Raw genomic sequence first — 22,536 nt, 5'->3', positions numbered from 1 at the left:
GCAAGCCCCCGTGGCCGAGCAAACGGGAAGTGCCCGCGGAGGAGGCCGCCTCCCGCCCCGCCCTGTTTCGCGCCAGCCGTTGGCAGCTCCTCAGTGAGGGGATGCTACGTCAAGTTAGGTAAATTTGAAGCGGCTGGTCTGAGCGCCTATATATCCGCTCTTGAGCAGGACTGTTGTTAGCGGGGTTACCAGACATGTCTGAACACGATGGCCTTGCCGGCAGCCGCTTGTAAGCGTGCTGAGGTGGAAGGCATCAGACCCAGCGACTCGAGTGTCTCCGCGCCAGCTTGCGCCGCAGCTGTATCAAACCTGGGCTCAGAGCAGGCAGAGCAGCTCACCTGCTCTGATAACACTTAATACCCGATTTCTAGGATCATATGTGGGACATGTCCTGTTTGTGAATAGGCCTCTGGCATTATGCCCTAACGACCAAGAGGGAGGTTCCCTGAGTCAGAGATTGCATCCAGGTGACCATCAACATTTATGCTATAACCTTTCCAACCTTGGCTGTTACTTTTTTTGAACCTATTTGTACTTCTGGGTTGTAAATTATACTGTGCCTTTGAGTTCCATCACTGATAGATGGAGAAAAGCATGCCGGCCTTGACAGGACGCATAATCTTACTTCAGGAACCCTCTGTGGGTAACTCTTTACCGCACTGTCTGGCTGAAGTGTCTGAAAAGACATTAAAGGAATCAAGCAAAGCATGATTAGAAAGTGCTGAGCAAAACGGCAATAAGCACTGACAAATGATTGGGGTGTGGTTTGGAGGAGCAAGGTGAGGTTCGTAATAAAACACAGGATTATGGAAAAGTTGAAACACTGACTGCAGCAGCAGGCATTGATCTTGCTAGATACCTGCATGTGTTATGGAATAATATTTCCAGAGAAGAAAAGTGAAGAACTGTGGAAGACCTGATGAGGGTGCTCCAAAATAGCAACTTTCAGTATTGTGCAGATTATTGCTGGTCTTTGTTGGTCGCTTCACTGATCATTCACCTGAGAAAAGTCTGAAGCTATTCTTAACAGCATTGACAGAAAAAGAACAATCTGAGAACAATCTGTTTTCTTAAAAATAGAGGAATGGTAGCGGGTCAGAGCCTCCAGCCACCTGTGAAACAAATACAGAGGTCATGTGGAAGATATTTTTTGCCTCTGTTGTCTTACATGGCACCGTGGGCTATGGACAGTTCTAAGATGTGCTGAATAATATTTTTGAATAAGCAAGCTTGGCAAGAAAATGTAGTTTCCTCCAGAGGAATGTGGAATGATTTACCTATGCTACCAGCATGGACAAGACAAAGATGGTCAACTGCAGGAGGATAAAAGATAGCTGGGATATATGGCCATTGAGAAGAAGGGAAATTTCTGTAGGCAGAAAAATCAGGCTTCTTAAGATAGATGTTTTCTTGATTCTAGTACGTGTGGAGGAGACTTCTAGAAGATTGACGTGTAGACAGATGGCTTTTCAAAATAAATTCTTAGGACCTGCAGCTCTCAGCACTGTATCAGAGATGGGAATAAGCACAAAAGGGATCAGTGCAGAGGTGATGCATTGGTGTGATAACAAGACAGAAGCTTCAGCTGTTTGGAAGGTGTCAGGTGAAAGGACTGCCTGCTAAGTACTGTGCTTTTTGACCTGCTGGAGGATAGCGTACCAAGAGCTAGGTATTGCAGAGTGCAGTTAGGTGATCTGGCTGAATGAAAAGGTTGAATTCCAAAGACACTACAAGCTACTAGAAAGACAGCAGAGATTACAATGGCACATTGCTGTGTACATATTAGGGCCCTCTTATTTTCCTACCCAAAATAAGGACCTCTATTTACTCACTGAAAAATAAATGCAACTCAATTTGCAGGGATTTTAAATTAATGTCTGTAATACAATGTGGCATTGCAGTGATGAGCACCTGATAATCTTGTATTATCCACACAGAGCTTGTTTGTTAAATAACACGAGACCACGTAGTGCCTGAGAAGAAGACAGCAAATTATTGGATAGCTCTTTGTTACTGGGTGAGCAGTCAGACCTATTCACTAAGAAAGACAGGCATCCAGTGGAAAAAATGGTAATTTATAGTCATGTATCATGACACATACATACAAGAAACCAAATTAAATCAATCTTGATTAAGCTATTTAAAACACATACCAAACTTCTGAATTTTTGTGGTTGTTAGGTGCCTCTGTTCATGGTTTTGTGAATGTTGTGTTTATACATGGTGCCCAAAAAAGTATAGTGTTATATAAGTAAAAAGTATTACTTTACAATTTTCATGGAAATTCTACACCCCTTGATTTCTCTTGCCTGAGCCTTACTAAACAAATCTCCATGGTATGCTTTTGTTGGTATAGCTTTTTGCTTCTGCCTGTGGTAATGTACTCTGTAAATGCCTAAATGTTTGACAGACAGGCTAATCCAGCAGATGGTGCTGCATGCCTGTGTATTTCAGGGTGGTTTTGCTGGGGGTTTTGTTTTGGGTTTGTTGGGTTTTGTTCTGTTTTTTGTGGTTTTTGTTTGTGTTTTTTTTTTTTTTAAACAACACCAGTTATTCACACTTGGTTAAAAGGGAATATATAATTCCCATTCTTAAATATATGTGTATGTATATATACACACAAAGATGTAGGGTTTTTTGTTGTTTTTTCATTTTTTTTGTTTTTTCTAAATTATATATGTTAGTTTTAAAGCTGTTAAAGAAACAAAAGTAATGGTAACATGACAAACTATTTTCCTCTGTTAACGTTCCTTTTGGGTTGAATTTTCAATTATGTAGACCACTGCACCCATTTGTTCAAATTACATAAATATAAAACTGCAGTTTCTGGCCTTCAAAAGACTTATAGCTCCTCTTGCGCAAAAGAATAAATCTTTTTTTGTTTGTTTGTTTATGCCCAAGCTCCTTAAATGGTTATCTGTGTGAAAATAAACATTTTAATTATGGTTGGCTTTCTAACAAGTGATACTTCTGTTATCCAAAATACAGGAAAACATTTTTCCCTGTCTGTACATCTAAGCCGTCTTCCAAAAAAAAGGCTCATTTAAAGGGTTATTTGATTATTTGTAGCTAGCCCAGTATAGGCAGTTAGTGTCATTTAATCACTATTTATAATAAGTTTCCCATATGAACCTTCTCCTCTGTAAGTCACAGGGTGTTTGATAATGGGATGTAATGGGACACATTGTATCTTTTCTTTCAGATGGGTGCACTAAGACTGCTAACGCAATGGAAGAAGTGAAAATGGGAAGAGAGATTGAGGGGACCGCATAGGTGAGTATGAGATCAGAACATTCAGGAAATCTGAATGATAGAGAATCTGGCATGACAATGACTGAAGTATTGACTAAAAATCTAATGCCTTTGTTGAAACCTGGATCTCCTGACTTGGATAGTAGAAACATGGTTGCATAAAAAGGGAAATTGCTCATAATCCAGGTATGATGTGTTGTCAGTTATACAAAGACTATGGATAACCAGTGAATGATATAAAGTGACACCAATTTTAAAACATTGGTCTTAGGGAAAAAGAAGACAAATATGAGCCAAAATCAAATACCTCTGAAGTTTGAGGAAGTTTAGATTTGTCACCAATAGGTTTCTCTTTGGCCCATCCTATACTTTTTGCATAGTTGTGCTGGTAAAGGCTGTGATTTTTGATGGCACAGTGCTGTGGGCTGGGCTTTTGTGCCATGGATATGTGTACAGAGGAGAAAAAACATCCTTTATCTGCAAGATTAATTTGGAAAATTACTGTAAGGCATACCAGCATAAGGCAATTGGTTTTACTTGTACAATGTGAGTTTTCACTGAGAATCTGCTAGGGTAGCTGTAACAACAAATCCCTCTAAGTATAGACAAAAGCTTATTTTATGTCAGCAGCGAAGGTTCTATACAGCCACCTTGAGCATCAGCCAACAGAGGGCACTGCAGCCAGCAGTCTGAATGGTGCCCAGTGGGTTAGGATGTACGTTTTCAAAACACTGTTCAGAAAATGTTCATGTAAAACCATTACTAGGTTTTATTTAATAACCTCCTAACCCCCTCTCTCTCTCCTCCTCCTCCCCTGTGTTCCTCTAATGCCTTTTACAGCTCTTGCTGCACAGCATGAAGCCTTAGAGCTGTATTCATCAATGACTCACACCCTTGCTTAGGGGCCAATTTTCATGGAAGCTATACAGGAAAATTTTGAAATGCACCTATCTCATGCAGGGCACAAGATGATTTCTCTATTCATTACTATTCCAAAAGGACTTGTTGTCCTTTGGAAGCATTCAGATATTACTTACATTTGTGTGTGCATGCACACATGTGCAGAGCTAACTTGCCTTTAGATTTGAGTGTTCTAAAAATAAAAATGTATTGTTATTATCATTGACACTAGTCAGCTGAAAGGTTACCAAGGACCTGCTTACACTGAGTGGAAGCAGGCAAATGCAAAAGAAAAAGCAGCACTGTGCTTTAGATGAGCAAATCCTACAGACTCAAGCACAAAACTTGTTAAAAATCACCTTTTCGTTTGATGCTATGATCAGCAGCCTTCTGAGGAATTTCAGAGTAAAGCCAAGGACTTACTCTGAGAAACAAAACTGCACTTTTGCCTCCAGAAGTTATTTGTGTAGGTCAAGGTTATAGTACATTTCTAAAACACTAGAAGAAAACATGTTCCTTTCCCGTAAGACATCATGTCTTAACTCAAGCTTTTAACTTTGTGGGGGAGAGGGAGATAAAATCATAGAGATTATTATCCAAAATGACCTTTCTGTTTAAAATCCATCTGACAGGACAGGAGTCTTTACTGCAAAATTGCCAGTCATAGAATAATTATGTTCTGAGGGGCTGCTAATTGTAACCAAAATTACTTTAAACAGTTTTGGGGAAGAGACTGAGACTTATGGCTAAGTATAAAGCATTTTATTTATGCATGTACAAACTATCTTTCATTACTACAGGATTTGCAGCATTTTACTGTAAACTTTAAAAACTGTGTCATGTAGCTGTGAGTCAGAACTGGTGGGAAAACAAGGTGAAATAATTTTGGTTTTCATAATTTTTCTAACAGCCATTTCAAATCATAATTTTAAAAATAGGAATTTTCTTCTGTTTGTTTCTTTAAAGAATAGAAAAATTTCTTCCTGCAGATCAGGCCTACCCAATGACATTATTTTTATCATCAGTCTGCTCAGGTTTGTTCCTCAAGAATGTGTTAAAGATCAGATCTGTTTTTCTGCTATTTGTGGATATTGTTTTGCCTAAGTGAGTTTTTGCTAACATAACATTTTGCTTGGCAGATCAGGTTTTTGCATGTTAAGATGGCCTAATGAGAGAGCATTGTCTTACAAGGGTACATAGAATTTCCCAGCTCCACATGTATGTTACACATAACAGGAAAATTCATGACACTATCAGGTCCAAAAACTAGGCAGTGAGTCTCATAAAGGAAGTAGCATGATCCCTGTTTTAAAGATGACAAAACAGAGGCATAAAGAGGTTAAACGACTTGCCTCACATTGCTCAGAGTGCAAAGTAGATTAGATTGTTTTTACTCGCATTTTATTTTCAGACACAACTGTAATATCTGTATGAAAGTAATTGTTATTTTGTTTGCATAGGGTAGCCTGTATCTAATTCTTCCTTTCCAAAGTCCATTTGTGCTGCAGAGAATATATAGGGATTGTGAATGTACTCAAGTAGCCTTCCACAGTTGAACTAATTGCCATGCCAAGCGAGGGACCACAGTAAATGGGTGAATAATTTGATCCATGGTGGATTTGTAGTCTATCGACACAGCCTGAAATCTTCTAATGCTTTGGGATTTGACTGTGAGCTGTTCATTGTTGTTTGAGCCTGTTCTCTTCTATTACCGTATTTTCTTTAGATACCATTTCTGTGTACCTTATCTTTTTATAAAAAGCCACATCTTTACCATACTTCCAGGAGTAGTCAGTATAAGCATACAAAATTTACTGCTGTAGACCAAAATATGACAGATAAAGGTAGCACATTACAAAGTTCTTGCCCTCAATCATGCAAAAGGCTCTCTATGCCTCTGTAAGAAGTGGTGTATATGTGGCTACACTGTTAATGGGAGAAGGGTTAACAGCAAACCAAGACATTTTCTGGAGCAAAAGGCGATGGAATTTTCTTTAAGCAATCACCTTTTATGTAATAAACAATGTCAGTGGTCAATAGAGGGAGTTTTCCTTCCCTAATCCCCTTCCATTTAACTTAAAATAGAAATACTGTTAGTTTGACTAGCAGGTTGGTGTGTTATGAAGCCTGGCCATACATGGTTGTATGTTAAATTTAACTGTCAGCTGAGGTGTCACTACACTAGCTTTTGTTTACCCTTTCCTTGAATAAAATACAGTAAACAAAATACATGCTAGCGCTTCAGCGGTGTTAGGTGTTTTTGCAGACATGTCTATTGATATACTGTAGTCTCTTTGGAATACATAGTCCATTGCTTTTTATTACAGATTCTATGAGCATCATGAAATTGTGAGTAGCTTCTCCTGTATTTTAGCTTTTATTGACTCTGAAAATCCAACTCTAATTACTAATGAATACTTTCCAAAAGAATTTTATTTTGATAAAGGACACATCCTTGCTCCATCCCTGGTGGTGTTCAAGGCCAGGTTGGACAGAGCTTTGGGTGGCATGATTTAGTGGGAGGTGTCCCTGCCCATGGCAGGGGGGTTGGAACTTGATGATCTTAAGGTCCTTTCCAACCCTAACTATTCTATGATTCTGATTCTGCATCACCTGTTATCATTAGATATCTACTGCCGATACAGACAGCTTGAGCTTTCACTAGTCTTTAAAGGAGGAGAAGGTTTGATAAGACAGAAATGCCAAAAGCCAATGTACTTTCTTAAGGTAATGAAGAAATTAAAGATTACAAGAGCATATCTGTCTTTCTATGTACAAGCTTTGACTTTCAATGAATATTATTTTCCTAATGAATGTGGTGAAAATTTTGGTACAGAGCTGAATACTTCACAGCTGGATAGTCCCCAGGTTGGTTAAAGGATACAGAAAAGATGAAAGCTTCAAGGCAGCATGCTTGTAGTTTTCTCTGTGTTACATATAAACAATATCTCTATTTTTCTTTCTAGTGGAGTGCAGTGACAGTGATCTCCTTACTGACCATCAGTTTTCTCTTTTTTCCTTCATAAATACACTCAAAGAGTAGCACTCAAAAAAGAAACAAAAATTTGAGATAAAGAAATTTAGTCTTAAATTACTTACTATTATGAGATGCTATATGAAAGGTTAGTAGAAATGAGAAAATGATCCTTTTTAATTTTTAATATTGTTTTTATAATTTTATTGTTATTTATCACTTTCTTTATAAAGCTTATAATGGTAAAGCAAGGGCAATGCCATGAAAGGCGAGTGGCCTTACAATTATAGGAAGCTGATCAAAGAGAAGAACCTTAGCCTGACCTTAGCCATTGCCATTCCCAGTGTTTTGCTGGTCTCAAGTAACTGCAATTTCTTCCGTATCCCACTTGTGCTATGAATCCTCAGTGCTTGAATTCTTCTGCTTCTGGCTTACAAAATCCTGTGTCTGTAATAAGATCCTTCATTTTCTTTCCCATTTTGGCAGTGCTGAGGGAATCATAACAGTTTTTAATTGTTTATTTCTTAGCAGTTCTTTCCTGTGGAAGGAAATTGGCCTTCCTCCTACCAGCATATATGGAGCCAGAGAATGCCACAGAGTTGTCAAGGCAACAGCTTTTGCTTGGGGAGCCACAGAAGGGAAAGTGACAGGAATGTCCTCTAGAGAACCAAGGTCTTTTGTTGTATGTCATATAAACATGTGCATGGTCCCTTTACTGCAAACAGTATCTATTTGTGGGTTAGTGAAGCTGGAAGCTGCAACATAATGGGATGGAGCTTATGTTTCTGACAAAAACATTCTAATGTGTAAGCAGGTATGTAATTGCAGGCCCAAACTGGGCTTCTCTTCAATGTATTTGTTCTGTTGAACAAGGTCATTACATGGCCATGTTATAAAATAATGGCATAAATCAAAGGGTTTTAGACTTTTGGAAGGGAGAAGGAGCTTGGTTTTCTTTACTGCCTAGCACTTTGGGCAAGCAAAACTTTTTAATTAATATAATATTTTTATCACTATTCAGTGCTCCAGAAGAAGGGTGTCTACTGGTCTAAGCAGCTAACTGGATTCTTATGGTGATATTGCTTGCTTTCACTGGGAGATTTGTCTCTCATGCTGGACAAGCTTTAAAAACAAGGAACCAGACCCTTAGCAAAAAATACTGTAGCACAAGGCTCATCCGAATCAACAGAGCTATGCTAAATATCTGGTGGAGTCTGTGCACTGCATGAATTCAACATGGAAAAGGCCATTGCAAGGGTGCTAGAAATGCAAATAACCTAGCAAAAGTGCCTTTATTCTGTCACAAAGGCAGGATCCAAGGTTATTTTCTGCATTTAGTGTTTCTGGATTTTCGACTGCCTCAGCAGCCAAGAGTTTGAAAATCTTATATCCATATATTATACTTGGTATACTCAGTGCATATGTATATGAAGGCGGGAAAAATTATACATTTCCCATTAGACATACAATGAGGCTGTCAGGAGTTTTTTGAGGGGAATTCAGATGGTCATAAGATTTGTGGCTGTGCTTAATATTTGGCATGCAGTGTTACCATCTTCATGCAATAGTTACTTGATATTGCTCAAGTGCATATTGGCTGTCCTGTTACTGCTGTATGTAGAGTGAAATACTGTATAGGACATAGCATAATCTTGTTTGATATTATGATCCTGTAATTTTCTTTTAAAAGATTAAACTTGTAAATACTGTAAAGTTACACTAGTAGTTGCAGTAAGCTGTTTAAGATTTATGTGCAGCAGTATTATTTATATTTGTAGTCTGTGGCTTTGATACCTTGCACTTCCCGTTATTTTTCTGTTACTTTATTTATTTTCTTGGCATTGGTTAAAAAACAAAGCAAACCAAGCAACCAACCAAAAACCAAAAAAACCCCTCACCACGCTGATTCTTTTATTTGCAAAGGAACTTCCAAACTTACAAACTGCGATACACGTAGATTTCGGAGCTATTTTAACACTTATTCCTATTTCATGTAGTGATTTATGTCACTGGGAAGTGAGTAAAGTGCACCTACAGATACAAAACATTACCTATGAATCAGGCCCTTTGAAGTGCATTTCATTGCAGTATCAGTCACTGCAGAATACGGTTCTGAGCCGAAGAGTACAGATGAAACTATATACAATCCCTTTAAAAGGCAGAATATTTGAATTTAGGTTGCAACATAGTTGCATGAAATGATCTCTCCTGACATGTCAGCTGAAACATCAGAAATCCTTTTTCTAATCCCTTCCATGTAATACGGTATGGGGACATAGATACGTATCAGCCATAAAGAGAAACAGCACAGCCTCTCAGACTCCACAGGCTGCCTACTATTCAGTTCCCCTACTACAGCCTCTCCATCCACTGGTTGAGTCTCTCCTTGCCCTTCCAACACCTAATGCACTCCTGACACAATGGAGGGAGGGCAGGAGCAGTGTGGTGAAAAATTAGACACTGCAGACAAAAACTTGACAGACTGTCTTTCTCCTGGTGTCACAATATGAACTGGCCAAGTGAAAAATAATGGCCATTATCCCGTCTGAGTGAGTGATTTAAGTGACTTACAGCCACATGCAGAGAAAGTTCTTTGGACTATTTCCATGGGGGTTTTTAATTTAATTTGCGTGATAAGATGTACAAGGTAGGTTTTTACAGTTTAGGCTTCTTCACTTTTCTCTGACCCCTGTGTAAAATAAGGATAATTTCACTGAAGTCATTGGTGTAACTTCATTATCAAATAGATATTGTGAGAGCAATTTCCACAGTCCTTAGGCAATGTTCCAGTTGTTGCTTCTCTATGCTCATGATAAGCTCCTATTTACATGTTCCCTAAGACTGAGGTTTATAGGCATACTGGGCTTTCATCCAGCTCTGTACTTCCGACCTGCACAGGAAAGATGGCTCTTTATGAATGCTGTGACAGCATTCATGTTGTAAAGGTCGTAACTTGAGTCAACATCCAGGAGTCTTATGCACCCAAGCAGCTTCCGTACTGGTAACAATCTAGAAAATATAGGTATTTGAGTAAGTACAATGTTGCATTTGCAACTTTACAAACACTGCCTCAGGTTCACTGAATGTTTTCTTTGACATTCCAGGCTAGTATGTATATCCCAGAATGCTGGCCAGGCCTCTTTTTCTGACCTTGGTCAGAAATCCTGTCTTTGACTTGAGATACTTTTCCCTCTGAAAGTTTCACTAAAATTGGTAAACTCGTGTGAAAAGTTTTAATTCTTAGAAACAGTTTTCTTGAAGAATTCCGAGCAAGTTCTTTGCAAGACCTGTGGCAAAAGTAGCTGTTCTCTTCCTCCATGTCCAGTTACTCCTGCTATTTCAAAAGCATAGCCATGGACTTGAGAAGAGCAACTGTATGAGCAGAAGCAGCTAGAGTCTAAATGTAAGAGGAAAGGAAAGGGACTGAGAACTGTGTAATACTGTAATTGTTACATCACATGGCATTTTGAGCCACAAAACGTGGCTATTGTGTGCTACAGCTTCTGTAACCTGGCCTGATCAATAAATTCTTTAATTGGGGCCATAGTTTTATACATGTGCCAAAGCCAAGAGAAAATTGCTTGTACCTATTCAACCAGTTGCTGTTAGTGTGTACAGCTCTTAAAAAGCACATGCAGAGCAGCCAGGGAGCATGATGTGCTTTCTGAGCTTTTTACCTCCCATTCATGGCATATGAAGTGCCAACAGACAACGTGTGCAGGTCATGTTTGGAGTGTCTTCCAGCATACTAAGGCACTGCATACACTTTATCATTGGGCTTTCTCTGGGTATGCCTGAAGCCATGCTTATATGAATAGTACATCTGGTCTTGAGAGCACATTGAAGTGACTTGAGAGGGAACAGAAGGTGGGGTTTTTTTTGGGGTCTTTTGTGGTTTTTTTTGACTAATGTAATTAAGATACTGTAAATAATGGCAAGCCCAAAAAATGCAGATTGTTACAATGTGACACACCCGAAACTGCTTTCTGCCCTTCAGAGCGGAAATGTATTTAGTAATCTTTTCCCATTTATTATTTCTGATGGAAGCAAAATCTTACCACAGAATTAGCCACTATTCCATGTACCTGAAGACATGTTCATTCTTCCAGCAGCACCCTCCATCTTTTTCCCTTTCTTTTTGTTTTTTGGAATTTGTGGTTGGACAGAGCAAGATGTTTTCTCAAACTTTATTTTAAAAAGTCTTATCTCTTCTTGGTCTTTATTAAAAAAAAGAAGAAATAGACATACTCTATTTTGTCCTCTGTTATGGAAGTGAAATAAAACAAAAAGCCTACTGTATTGAATCTAAAACTATGAAAGTTAGGAACTTGAAATCCAGTGAAGGACTTGTGATTCCATATTTAGTATGCATTAGAAACATAAATTCAATTTATAGTAAAATAATAATTTTATGATTTACTACTTGCATAAAATCAAGTAATAATATGTGCTTTTCTTTTTCCTTTTTCACCCTTGTCCCTGTGTGCTAAAATCATATATTTTTTGCAGTGTAGCACTGTTGATGAAGTCTGAAGTACATGACAATATGACTAAAATTCATTACCAAGAAAATAGTATAGTGAACTTTGCAGCAAATCATCACAAGTAATCTTGTTTTTCTCTCTAGCCTTATTTTAATTGTGATTTGCACTCTTATGGAGCAGGGACCTTGTGCTGGTTTTGATGTTACATATAAATGGTTTTGCTTTGTAAAATTTCTATTATGCCTGTTTACATTAGTAGCAGTGTTATTGATTCAAGCTGTACTGATTTGAAAGTAAAAGTCTTTAACACTAAGCCCCCTCAAAGTTTCTCATAAATTTGTGGCACTTTGCCAGCATTGCTCACAAAACAGCATAGAGCTGCTGGAAGGAAATGCTCCAGCTGCAGGAATAAGTAGAGCCAAAAAGTAACGTCCAAATAGAAATTACTCAGTTCATGATTTTGCTTTGATCACCAGATGTTTGTCATGTGACTTCAGCATTGGAGAAGATGAGAGAGGAGAAAGTGGATGGTGTGATGCTTAGCTTAAATCGAACACAAGAGCTCATAGCTCAGCAGTAGATATACACAGACGGTTATGGCTTTGTCAGTTTTGTTTGACAGATTCCTTGTTTACTGTGACATGGATTTCAGCAGACTATGTCCCCATGCAGTTTTGGTTTGGTCTTTTAATTCTTTAAACTCTGAGAGAGTATGGAAGCAGAGCAAGACATACTCCAGATTAATAGTACAGATTACTCTTTTTTGCTGGTTGTTTTTCTCTATCAAGAGGCTGTTTTTTGTATACCGGTTTATATTGACGTTAGTAAATCATAAAGAGTACTACTCTGGGCTCCTAAGGGTTGCAGAATTAGATTCATATATTTTCCCTGATTTTAGTGTTGGCATTCATTTGATTTAACTTCCTCCAATACAGTGTACTTAAAGGAGCTTTTTTTCAGCTTCTCTTACTTATGAATTAGTTGAGCCATTTCAAAATGCATAGAATCGAAAGGACACTTTTGAGTTTTCAAGTTGTAACCCTTTATCATCTCTGTCAACCATCTCATATAATGCAAAGCTCCATCTAAAATCTCCTTATGATTTTTGCTCTTATTAACCTCACAGGATGGCTGTGCAAACTTTTGGTGCTCTAGGGATTAAAAAGTCTCTGAAATGTCTATCCTAAATTTATTCAGGATCTGTTTATAGCTACTTATTCTCATTATAGAAAAATTACATGATGCATGCCATAGAATTTCTAAGTCAATTTGGATGAATGACTTTATCCCTATGTTTGACTTGTCCTGAAGCAGGAGTCCTTCTCCTTCATCCTTCCCAACCTGGCCACACATCTGTGTCACTTGTTGCCATGGGTATTTGTCAGTTCCTTTACTGATCTATGTTAGTACCTTAGCCTTGCAAAAGAATGCTCAGTTGTGAAGGGACAGTATTTTGCTGGAATAGTCGACTAGAGCAGCTCAGCAAGTAGCCTAGGAAGCCCATAGAGTGGGGAGGACAGAGGCAGGGCCTGGCAGTCACATTTCTGGTTTAGGTTGCTCTGGAACTATAGCTTCAATTCTAGATTGATAAAGCTATGATAATTCTTTAATTTCCAACATCTTGTCCACATTATCTGTTTAGTTTTTAAGGTCTCCAGATCAAACACTCTGTCTTTTACTGAGTGGATCCCCACATTTAAGTATCAAGACAGTACTGATGAAAGATCACAATAGAAGCAGCATGCGTTTTTTGATTGCCTCCTTTCTAGAGCACTTTTTGAGATGTTGTGCAAATGTATCCAGCTTTACTGAAAACAGATTATAATATCTTTGATTTGCTTTCATCTTATTATTTATATTATTATACATGACAATGTGAATTTTTAATTAGTAGTATGACAGCATAGGTTTCTTTAACCATATAAATACCCACTTTTCTGTATAATATGAAGGTGTTCACTTGTGAACTCACTTGACCTACTTAGCAGTCCTAACAGCAAATAGTATTGAACCCTTTTTTTTCTATTAACCTGTAAGTGTGTGATAGGTTTTTAATGTAAGAGAAAATAATGACACCTATTAGTTTGGAATCTGGACTTCTTGTGTGTATTTTATAATACCTGCTTTTATGAAACGAAGTATTCTTAACATTTTTCACAATTTCTGAATGTACTGTCTCCACCCTTTACTGTAGTATTTTGCATATGTCTGGTATTTCTGGGTCTGTTTCTCACAGCAGTGTTGAGAAAATTTCATGCTTTCACATTTTCAGCTGTAATACTATTTACTTTGAAGAGAACTGAATATCCCCTAGTATTCTGCCAGGTCCCTCTCTAGACTTCCACACAGAGTTAGTTTTATTTGATCCCTTTATATGAAAGATTAAATTTACTTGGGTTGTATGGTGAGATACCGGTGCTTATTTTCAGGGAGTGTTCTGTGTTCCAAATTATTTGCACCCAAATCTAAAATGCCAGTAGCCTTTGTTTCAGTTACAGAACATCCGATTTGCTCGCATGTTTCCAGGGAATGCCCAATACTTCCATATGTTCCCCATCTTCCATTATGGGGCCAACCTTTTAGTTCTTTCTTAGAAAAAAATAGAAGTAATTAAAAATACTAATATTTCAAAGATAAATGAATAAACATACATTGAGTTGATTGATGGGAAAGAATTTACTGAGGAGTCATGGATGTTCATTGGGTTTATGGTGTATGAGTTTGAACTTAACACATTTGTGTTAACATAAGTGTGTTAACTTAACACACGTGTGCTTAATACATTTCTCCCAAAACTTTATGCATTCCAGTATTTCTTGACGTTCTGAAACATTCATTTATCTTATCATGTAAATGCTATAGGTGTTTCAGAGCCTGATCACATTTTCTGTGTTCTTATAGGAAACAAATATCCACTTTCTCCTATAATGAATTTTATATTGAAAGAGGTTTCCCCTGTGACAGGAGTTTTGCCTGAAGAGAGGAAGCTGGCTACATGTTTTAGAGACTTAAAATCAGGAGTTAATATGCAGTAAAGCTATGACAGTGGGTTTAATTCTACTCACATTAATTTTCACTGTTATTATTAATTAAACCCTGAAAATCAGGGATTTAATGGAAACTCTGACAGACCTTTAATTATAGCATTCCAGCAGCCTTATAGTACAGGATGTCCTTTACTAGTGCACAGGACATTCTGAACTTGAAAGGGTATAGAAGTCATAGGTTTTGGTGTTTCGTATGTTCAGAACCTATTTTAATTCATGGCAGGCTTTCACTTAGTGCTGTCTGCTGCATCCAGGTAAGTTATATAAAGTGAATACTTTAATTGTTGTGTTCAAGAGCAATTTGGAGGCAGAGGTTTTATATTCTTTTTAATGCAATTGCTCATTAATGTTCAAAATCATCTGTCATTTGTTTAGGGGAATGTATTTTAGTCTATGGATTTCTCACAGTCTGTTTATGTAGCATATTGTGTTATGTTCACAGATACATCTATAACTTGTATTATTTCAATTGCAGACTTTTGACAGGAAGAATGACCTTTTATTTTCTACATTTGTCTAACATCTTTCATAATGGGGTCCTGTCCAGAATGCCTATGTGCACCCATAAGTCATAAATTACAATACTTCATCACAGGTAATTTGTATCACTGTGTCTAAAGCCTTTGTGTTATGTGTGTACCATTAAGACCTGAAGATGAACTGTTTAGGCCTTGATTGTTTAGGGTAAGAGATACTTGAAAACATATGGTGAGATTTACAGATACTGAATTGCCAGGAGGGATAGGAAACTGCAAGGAATAATCAGATATTGTGGATAGCAGCGTTCTGTATTTTTAGTACATTGCATTTCAATTTATTCAAGCATACAAACATGCAATTTTGTGTGTGAAACTCTGTGTTACATCCTACCTACTACTTTTTCCAATTTAATCACAAATTTTGCAACTTATATTTTCCATTGAAGAATATTCCTGGATTCACATGAATTTATGATAATTTAAATTTTTACTGAGGGTGGAGGGAAATGGACTCAGAGTTTTAACTTTGGAGACTACAAAGGAAGTATGGTCTAAAAGTCACAAAACCAGGGAAAAATTTAACAGTAGTTGTAGCTATGAATGATACATATAGCTAAAACAATGACTGATTTTAGAGAAGCTGAGTAATGAGTTTTTAAATGTTTTTAATATTGCTAAAAACTGTCTAATCTGTGTTTAATCAGTTAGGCACCTATCCTCTTTATTAGGTAACAGAACTGAAAGAAATGAGAGAAAATGTTTATGTTCTAAAACTAATAGGGAAAGGAAATGAGGATATTCCATATTAGGACTTCAGTCAGTTTAAAAAACACTTTGCCAGGAATTGAGTGAAAACCATGTGCAATGGTTTGCATTTTCATTGCAATTACTATCCAAGTAAATTTTTTTTTTAATATTGATAACAAAACTTGCGCAAAGTATGTCTGACTTATCGCAGTTATATAGAGCTACATATTTGGTAATGTGAATTACTGAATAGGACCAGTCTCTGCATTAGCAATGACTACTGAGCATAAGGAAGTACTAAAGACTTCTGAATTACTTTACGGATGATAAACACATGAGTCCAGTGACCAGAAATTGTTCTTAGTTGCACTTTTGCAACTGAGTTGGCTTTTCTCACATGATTACCCTGAATGAGGCAAAAGTTACTGATATGAGTAAAACTGAAATGGTTAAATTTCTTTTTTCTCTGCCCACAAAGGTAGACCCATTCTCATTCTCCACAGACAGTATTTCTGATGTCCATGCATAGAAGTGGCTTAAAACTCTTTTAGATCTTGAGTGCTGGCCTGGGTGATTACATAACCAGAGAGCAAGCTGGCCAAGTCCAGAAAACTACCAAAGCCACGTCACTACTCTGTGCCACTTGCCACAGACAGAACCCAATGGAGTCATGGAATCAACCAGGTTGGAAAAGACCTTCAAGATCAAGTCCAACAGTTCCCTAGCACTGCCAAAGCCACCACTAAACCTTGTCACTAAGGGCCTCATCTGCACGATTTGGGAACACTTCCAGGGATGGTGACTCCACCACTTCCCTGAGCAACCTGTTCCAGTGCCTGACCACCCTTTGGGGGAAGGAAATGTTCCTAACATGGAGTCTAAACCTCCCATGGCGCTGCTTGAGGCCATTTCCTCTTGTCCTACCCCTTGTTCCTTAGGAGAGACCAGCAACCTCTTGCTGAGCACCTCCTACTCAGTGTCATGAAATTAAGACACAGAAACCAAATTTACATAAACTATTCAACCAATTCTCTTTTTCTTCACTGAAATATATAAAGAACTCAGACTTCTAGCTTTGGTTCCAGCAGATTTTCAGAGATCTGCAGTTTCTTTGCAATGTCTAGTTTTAGACCTAGTGATAATAATTTTTCATTCTCCTATCTATGCAGAGCTTTCTTTCATGGATGGACATTTGAAATACCTCATTAAGAAACCATTTGTTCTTCAGTGGAATTTAAATTTGATGAGGAGAGCTAGGGAAGCTGGTTTCATATCATACCGAGGTCAGTCTAATAGCTGCCTGCTCCCCCTTCTCATTGATGGCTGTATGCTCTCTCTGCTTCTGTTACCCCACTCTGGCATTTATTCAGCCTCCTGATAAACCATTTAAGGAACCTCAACTACCAGAAAACTAACCTTACAAAAAAAGTGGATGTTTTTTTTCTAGTTTACTTCCGTGAACTGCCTCACTGTGGGAGCTGGTGCAATGGCAGTAGAGTAAGAGCAGGATGGCCCCCTTTGGTGGCAGGTAGCTTTTAGATTTGCAGCACACATATGAAATAACAGCCTGAAAGCTGGCCAGCACTGTATGTCTCTAGTCCCCTCTGAGAATGCAAGGCAGATAACAAATAAATATGCATTTTATGTAAATTTAGTGAAAAACTCCTCTGAAATAATTGCTTTAAGTTGTTAGGAAAGCTGCTTTAGTATGAGAACTGGAGAGACTTCTTAGTGCCAGCACTGATTGGCTGGGTTTAGCAAAGCACTGCGGATGTCAGCTATGGACAAAATTGTTGTTAGCATTAGAAAATTGCCTGCTGCGTGTACTGGCTTAATGCTCCATTATATGGTATGGATGCAAATTTAATGGGCTTGAAAATAGAGAGATTGAGCCTGAAACCTGTAGGGCATGTCCTTGGCCCAAGCTAACCCACACCACTTCTAATCAGGAGTCAGTCTACTGAAATGGAAGGCATTAAACAGTAGCTGATTAGAATTGGGACTCAGTTACTTAAAAGGGAGCTTTACTGGGCAGGTGACCACAATGGCTTTTTGATTTGTTTTGTTTTTTCTTTATATTTGTAATTTTTTTCAAGGAGCAAAGTGGCTATCAGTTTAAATGCACATGAAATACAAACCCAAAGTGTTAAACTTACATTTAGAAATAGCATAACTATGCAAGCAATAGTAAAAGAATGCAATTTGAGAAGGTGTCCTTCCTCACAGTAATGGGATTGCCACTGTTGCTCAGCACATCACAAGAAAGTTTTATCTTAAAAGAGCAAAATAATATCATTAACAGAAAATTAAACTTAAAGTCACCATGAACTATGGACTTAAAAGACCCTCAAGAAATGAAAACCAATTGTCTGTTGGAAAACCAGTAGGTCAAGTAGTCATTGACCAACCAAAAGCTGCACCAATTGCTGAAATGCACAGTACTTTCAAATCCAATTAACTGTTTCAAGCAGACAGTCCTCATTTTCTCTTTCATCAGGAAGGGAAATTCGCAATCATATATTCCAATGAAAGTTAAGTTGTTTTGATCTGATAATTGTCAGATGTATTTATCTTAATTTGTAAGTTTCTAATGCTAAAGCTCCAAGCTGTTCAGATATAACAGAAGTACTGGGGAATGAGGTACAAAATGCTGGAATTCAAATTAACCAATAAATATATTTTAATATATATCAGCAGGACTCTAGAGGATTCCATTAATGTTGAAAAATAGAAAGGATTTAGGTTAATTTGGTAAGAAGGCAGGTCAGAACGTTTACAACAGTGGCATAGAATTGTATAGAGATGCAAAATTTTTCAAGAGAGCAGAATTTTTTCAAAAACGCTGACTCTAGCTGTCACAGCCCTGCCTTGGTTAAATCCAGTGGAGAGATATGAGGACTTTCTAATTTGCTTTCCCTCTATTTTAATAATAGCTGTGCATAAGTAATTTATGAAAGGCCAACCAGGCAGTGGGCAACAGAAAATTAAACTCATTTTATCTGAAAGCAGGTGGATTTCTATATATCATTAGCATGCATAGAATTCTCACAATGTTATTTCTCATACTGATGGAATGTAACCAAATAATATATGAGTTTTTTGCTTATGCACGAGTGAAATTTTTAGATAAAAGTGCCAGCCCCAATGGCAATTTTCTGCAAAACGAAAACTAATTCTGTGAAGCTTCTTATTACTGGGAAGACTCATTTGGCTTGCATTAGAGACTGACATAAGTGACTTTAGGATTTTACTAACAGATTAGATGAGATGTGCTATATGCAGTAATATCATTAGGGAATGTAGCGGCAGAAGCAGAAGAGTTTGTGGCACTTAAGAACACTGCCACAAGTAAATTGTTTTCATTTTTTACGAGCTTTTAAATTATTGGGTTTCTTTTTCCTGATGAGAATATGTTTTAGTTTTAGGTTTCCCTCACCACTCCCCAAGACCAAAGAAAAAAGCTTCTGCTTAAATTATTCCTCATGTTATTTCACCCACTGATACTGTATCTACTGTATGTGCCTGCCTTATCACCTGTATCACCTTGAGAGAAGCTAGAACTTTATGAAAACAGCACTAAAAGTAAATAAATGTTTTATCAATGTTATTCTGATCTAAATGAGAAGAAGCAAACCACCTATTTCTCTACTTGCCATATTTTCACTATTAACAGAAATATATTTGGAATCTATGAAAACATTCAAAGTATTTGAAAGCAGCAACAAATATGATACAATTATTTAAGTTAACCAAATATTGCTTTCCTGTTCTTACATCATAAAACTATGTTTTTTCTTTTAATTATGATATCCAAAGGTACATCCTGTGAAAGGCCTTTTTGCTCTCTTACATGTTGTTTAACATAAATGGCATTTGCCACACAGTATTTTTCTGTGAGGCAAGGAGGAAGAATAAAGGACTATGTTATATCCATACCTCATATAATATTATATTATGTGTTACAATGAGGATGAAGGAACAGCTAGGTAGTTTTCCTCAAAGCAAAACTTTCCATTTTATTTTTTTTTAATTCAAGAAGCAATAGTAAGAGCTACCATGAGTTAGTAGTAACTACTCCTTTAATAGGTTGTATTAGTTTGTACTGCTAACTTTGTAGTTGGTAATACATTTTGTTTACATTTGAATTTCAAAAAAGAGGGAAGATATGACTGTGTTGTTGGAGCCAATAACAGTGACCCAACAATATGACAGAAATAGTAGTCGTTTGTAACCTTGACCCATGTGAGGTGACTGTCCATCTGTTCTTCGGATGCTTATTCACTTTCTTATATCAGCACTCATGTATGTCACACTGACATGACTTTTTTATATTACATGACTTTTTTATATTACATGACTTTGTTATTGGTTTACTTTGATAGCAAATTTTATATTGTCCTCCATATTCAGTACTTTTACAGGGCTATCTTGACTAATAAAAGCCCTAAGAAACAGGAAAATAAAATCCTCAGGTAAACTGCATGGGTACGAATGTAGAATAACTATGTTTACTTCAGCAAAGCTAATCCGGGTATATAATGTGTACTTAAAAAGCAGAGTTTGGGCCAATGTAACTAATATTGAAAACAGATTTGATATTAAAGAGAACTGTGAGTGCTTTTCTCTTGGCCATACTGAGGCAAATGCAAAACGGTTGTTTTGTAGTCAGTAGATTTTCTTTGCTCAACACAATCAGGGACAGAGTTTGACTCAGATGTGACATGGATTCTGCTGGTGTATTAAATTATAATGATTAGAATTCCAAAGGTTACATTCAGGCAGATAGATTGCAGGACTCTACACACTCTGGTTCATAAAGCCCTTCCCTTGCTTGCCACTGTTAGCAAACATGTAAAAGAGAAAGAAGAAATAATTGAAGAAATATAAAAAAAAAAAATTAAAAACTTCTGTACCTAGGTAAAAAGACATTTTGCCACCCTCTGCTGAGAGCTGGCTCCTTCTATCATGGGAGAGCTGAAATGTAATGACAAGTATATGTTCTCATCCCAGATCAGCCCCTCTCCATTCTATGTCATCTTGTACCTACTTGTCTAAATTATCTGACCACTGCTAATTTGTATATGATGCTAACAGCTAGAATAGAAACTTAGGGTAAGACTATCTGGAGCATCTTAGACCAGTAAATCTGTTTGTTGCAGTCACAGATGTGTCACATACTTCTGATCAGGAATGTCTGAAATCCACCTTACAGTAAGTTAGATTATCTGCTCCCACATTCTCTATTGGAAAGCTGATCCAAGAAATCTATCCATTAAAAAAATTCAGGACAAACCAAATATAATAGCAAGTTTGTTCCTGTACTGTCTTCTATAGCTTAATTAGCTGATTTTTTTTTTTAAATCTTTGTTTTAAATCCGATATTAATTATGGAAGATTTGCACAGTACACATGGAGTTCTTCCCTGCTATTCCATAATCTGCCCAGACACTTCCTAAGTCTTCTGACATTATCCATTTGCACATTCAAACAAGTAACTCAGAAAAAAACACTTCAGCTCCTTCAATGCTAGGAAATACTTTTTGCTATACAATATTCCCATTTTGTAGCAGCCTTTCAGTAACTAAAGGGGGCCTAGAAGAAAGCTGGAGAGGGACATTTTATAAGGGCATGTAGGGATAGGACAAGGGGGAATGGCTTTACACCAAAAGAAGGTAGATTTAAACTATATATTAGGAAGAAATTCTTTACTGTCAGAGTAGTGTGACATTGGAACAGATTGCCTGGAGAAGCTTTGGCTGCTTCATGCCTGGCAGTGTTCAAGGCCATGTCGGACAGGGCTTTAAGCAACGTGGTCTAGTGGAAGGTGTCCCTAACCATGGCAGGAGGGTTAGAAATAGACGATCTTTCAGGTCCCTTCCAGCCCAAACTATTCTACAGTTCTTTGGTTCTATGGTTTACCTTTGATGATTAACAGATATGTATACCAAATGCATTAGCACTTCTGGCCTTAACCATAAAATTTCCATAGAGTAGCACAAAGTATTTAAGTTGATTATAACAGCAATAAGAGCATAGATAAAAGACAGAAGTGAGAACAGAGGAAGTAAATAATATGGTGGAAGAATATTACAATATTTTTTCTTTGCAAATGGACTAAAAGAAGGTGTGGTGGTTTTTTTTTCTTGGTTTGCATCTCATTTTTTGTCATATCTTATTTCCTCCTTAGTTTGAACATTAAAGTCAAAACACACATGGATATGTCTTTATTTTCCCCCATTTTAATTTAAATATACAACATCTGAGGGCATTCAACAATTTGCTTTTTATTTGCAGCCAGCAATCAGGAATTATTTTCATTGTACTGTTAAAAACTGAAAAATAAATACTGTATTTTTAATCTTAAGCTTTTTAAAAATGGAAGGAGGTAAGTGTCAGTAAGTCTAGCTCTAAGTTGCTTGTGTTGACATACTGCTGAAGGCTAAAAACAGCTTATACAGATTTTATTTGTTTATAGGGCAAATTATAAAATGTTCCACCAAAATAAGTAATGACAATTTTTGTCTACATCAATGTGCATGTAAATGTAATGATGTTTGTTGTCATTTCAACATGACTACCATTATTTAAATAGAAGATTCAGTACTAATTCTTGCTGTCATATTTCTTAAAAAATGAAAATAAGACATTTAAAG

At 37.2% G+C, this 22,536-nt stretch overlaps 1 long non-coding RNA gene across 1 annotated transcript; it reads left to right on the top strand.

Moving 5' to 3' along the window:
• The first annotated feature begins 133 nt into the window (after nucleotides 1-133).
• Nucleotides 134-5,169, top strand: LOC130594514 (uncharacterized). The gene is made up of 3 exons (XR_008971104.1): nucleotides 134-229; nucleotides 3,203-3,273; nucleotides 5,119-5,169. It is a non-coding gene; the product is annotated as an uncharacterized LOC130594514 (long non-coding RNA).
• The last annotated feature ends 17,367 nt before the right edge of the window (nucleotides 5,170-22,536 follow it).

The sequence above is a fragment of the Pezoporus wallicus genome, unplaced genomic scaffold (genome assembly GCF_028554395.1).
Source record: "Pezoporus wallicus isolate ANWC-B61680 ecotype Strahan unplaced genomic scaffold, APGP_CSIRO_Pwel_v1 contig_6897, whole genome shotgun sequence".
NCBI classification, from domain to species: domain Eukaryota; kingdom Metazoa; phylum Chordata; class Aves; order Psittaciformes; family Psittacidae; genus Pezoporus; species Pezoporus wallicus.
Note: the sequence above shows the minus strand (reverse complement) of the source record. Positions and strands in the feature narration are given on the sequence as shown.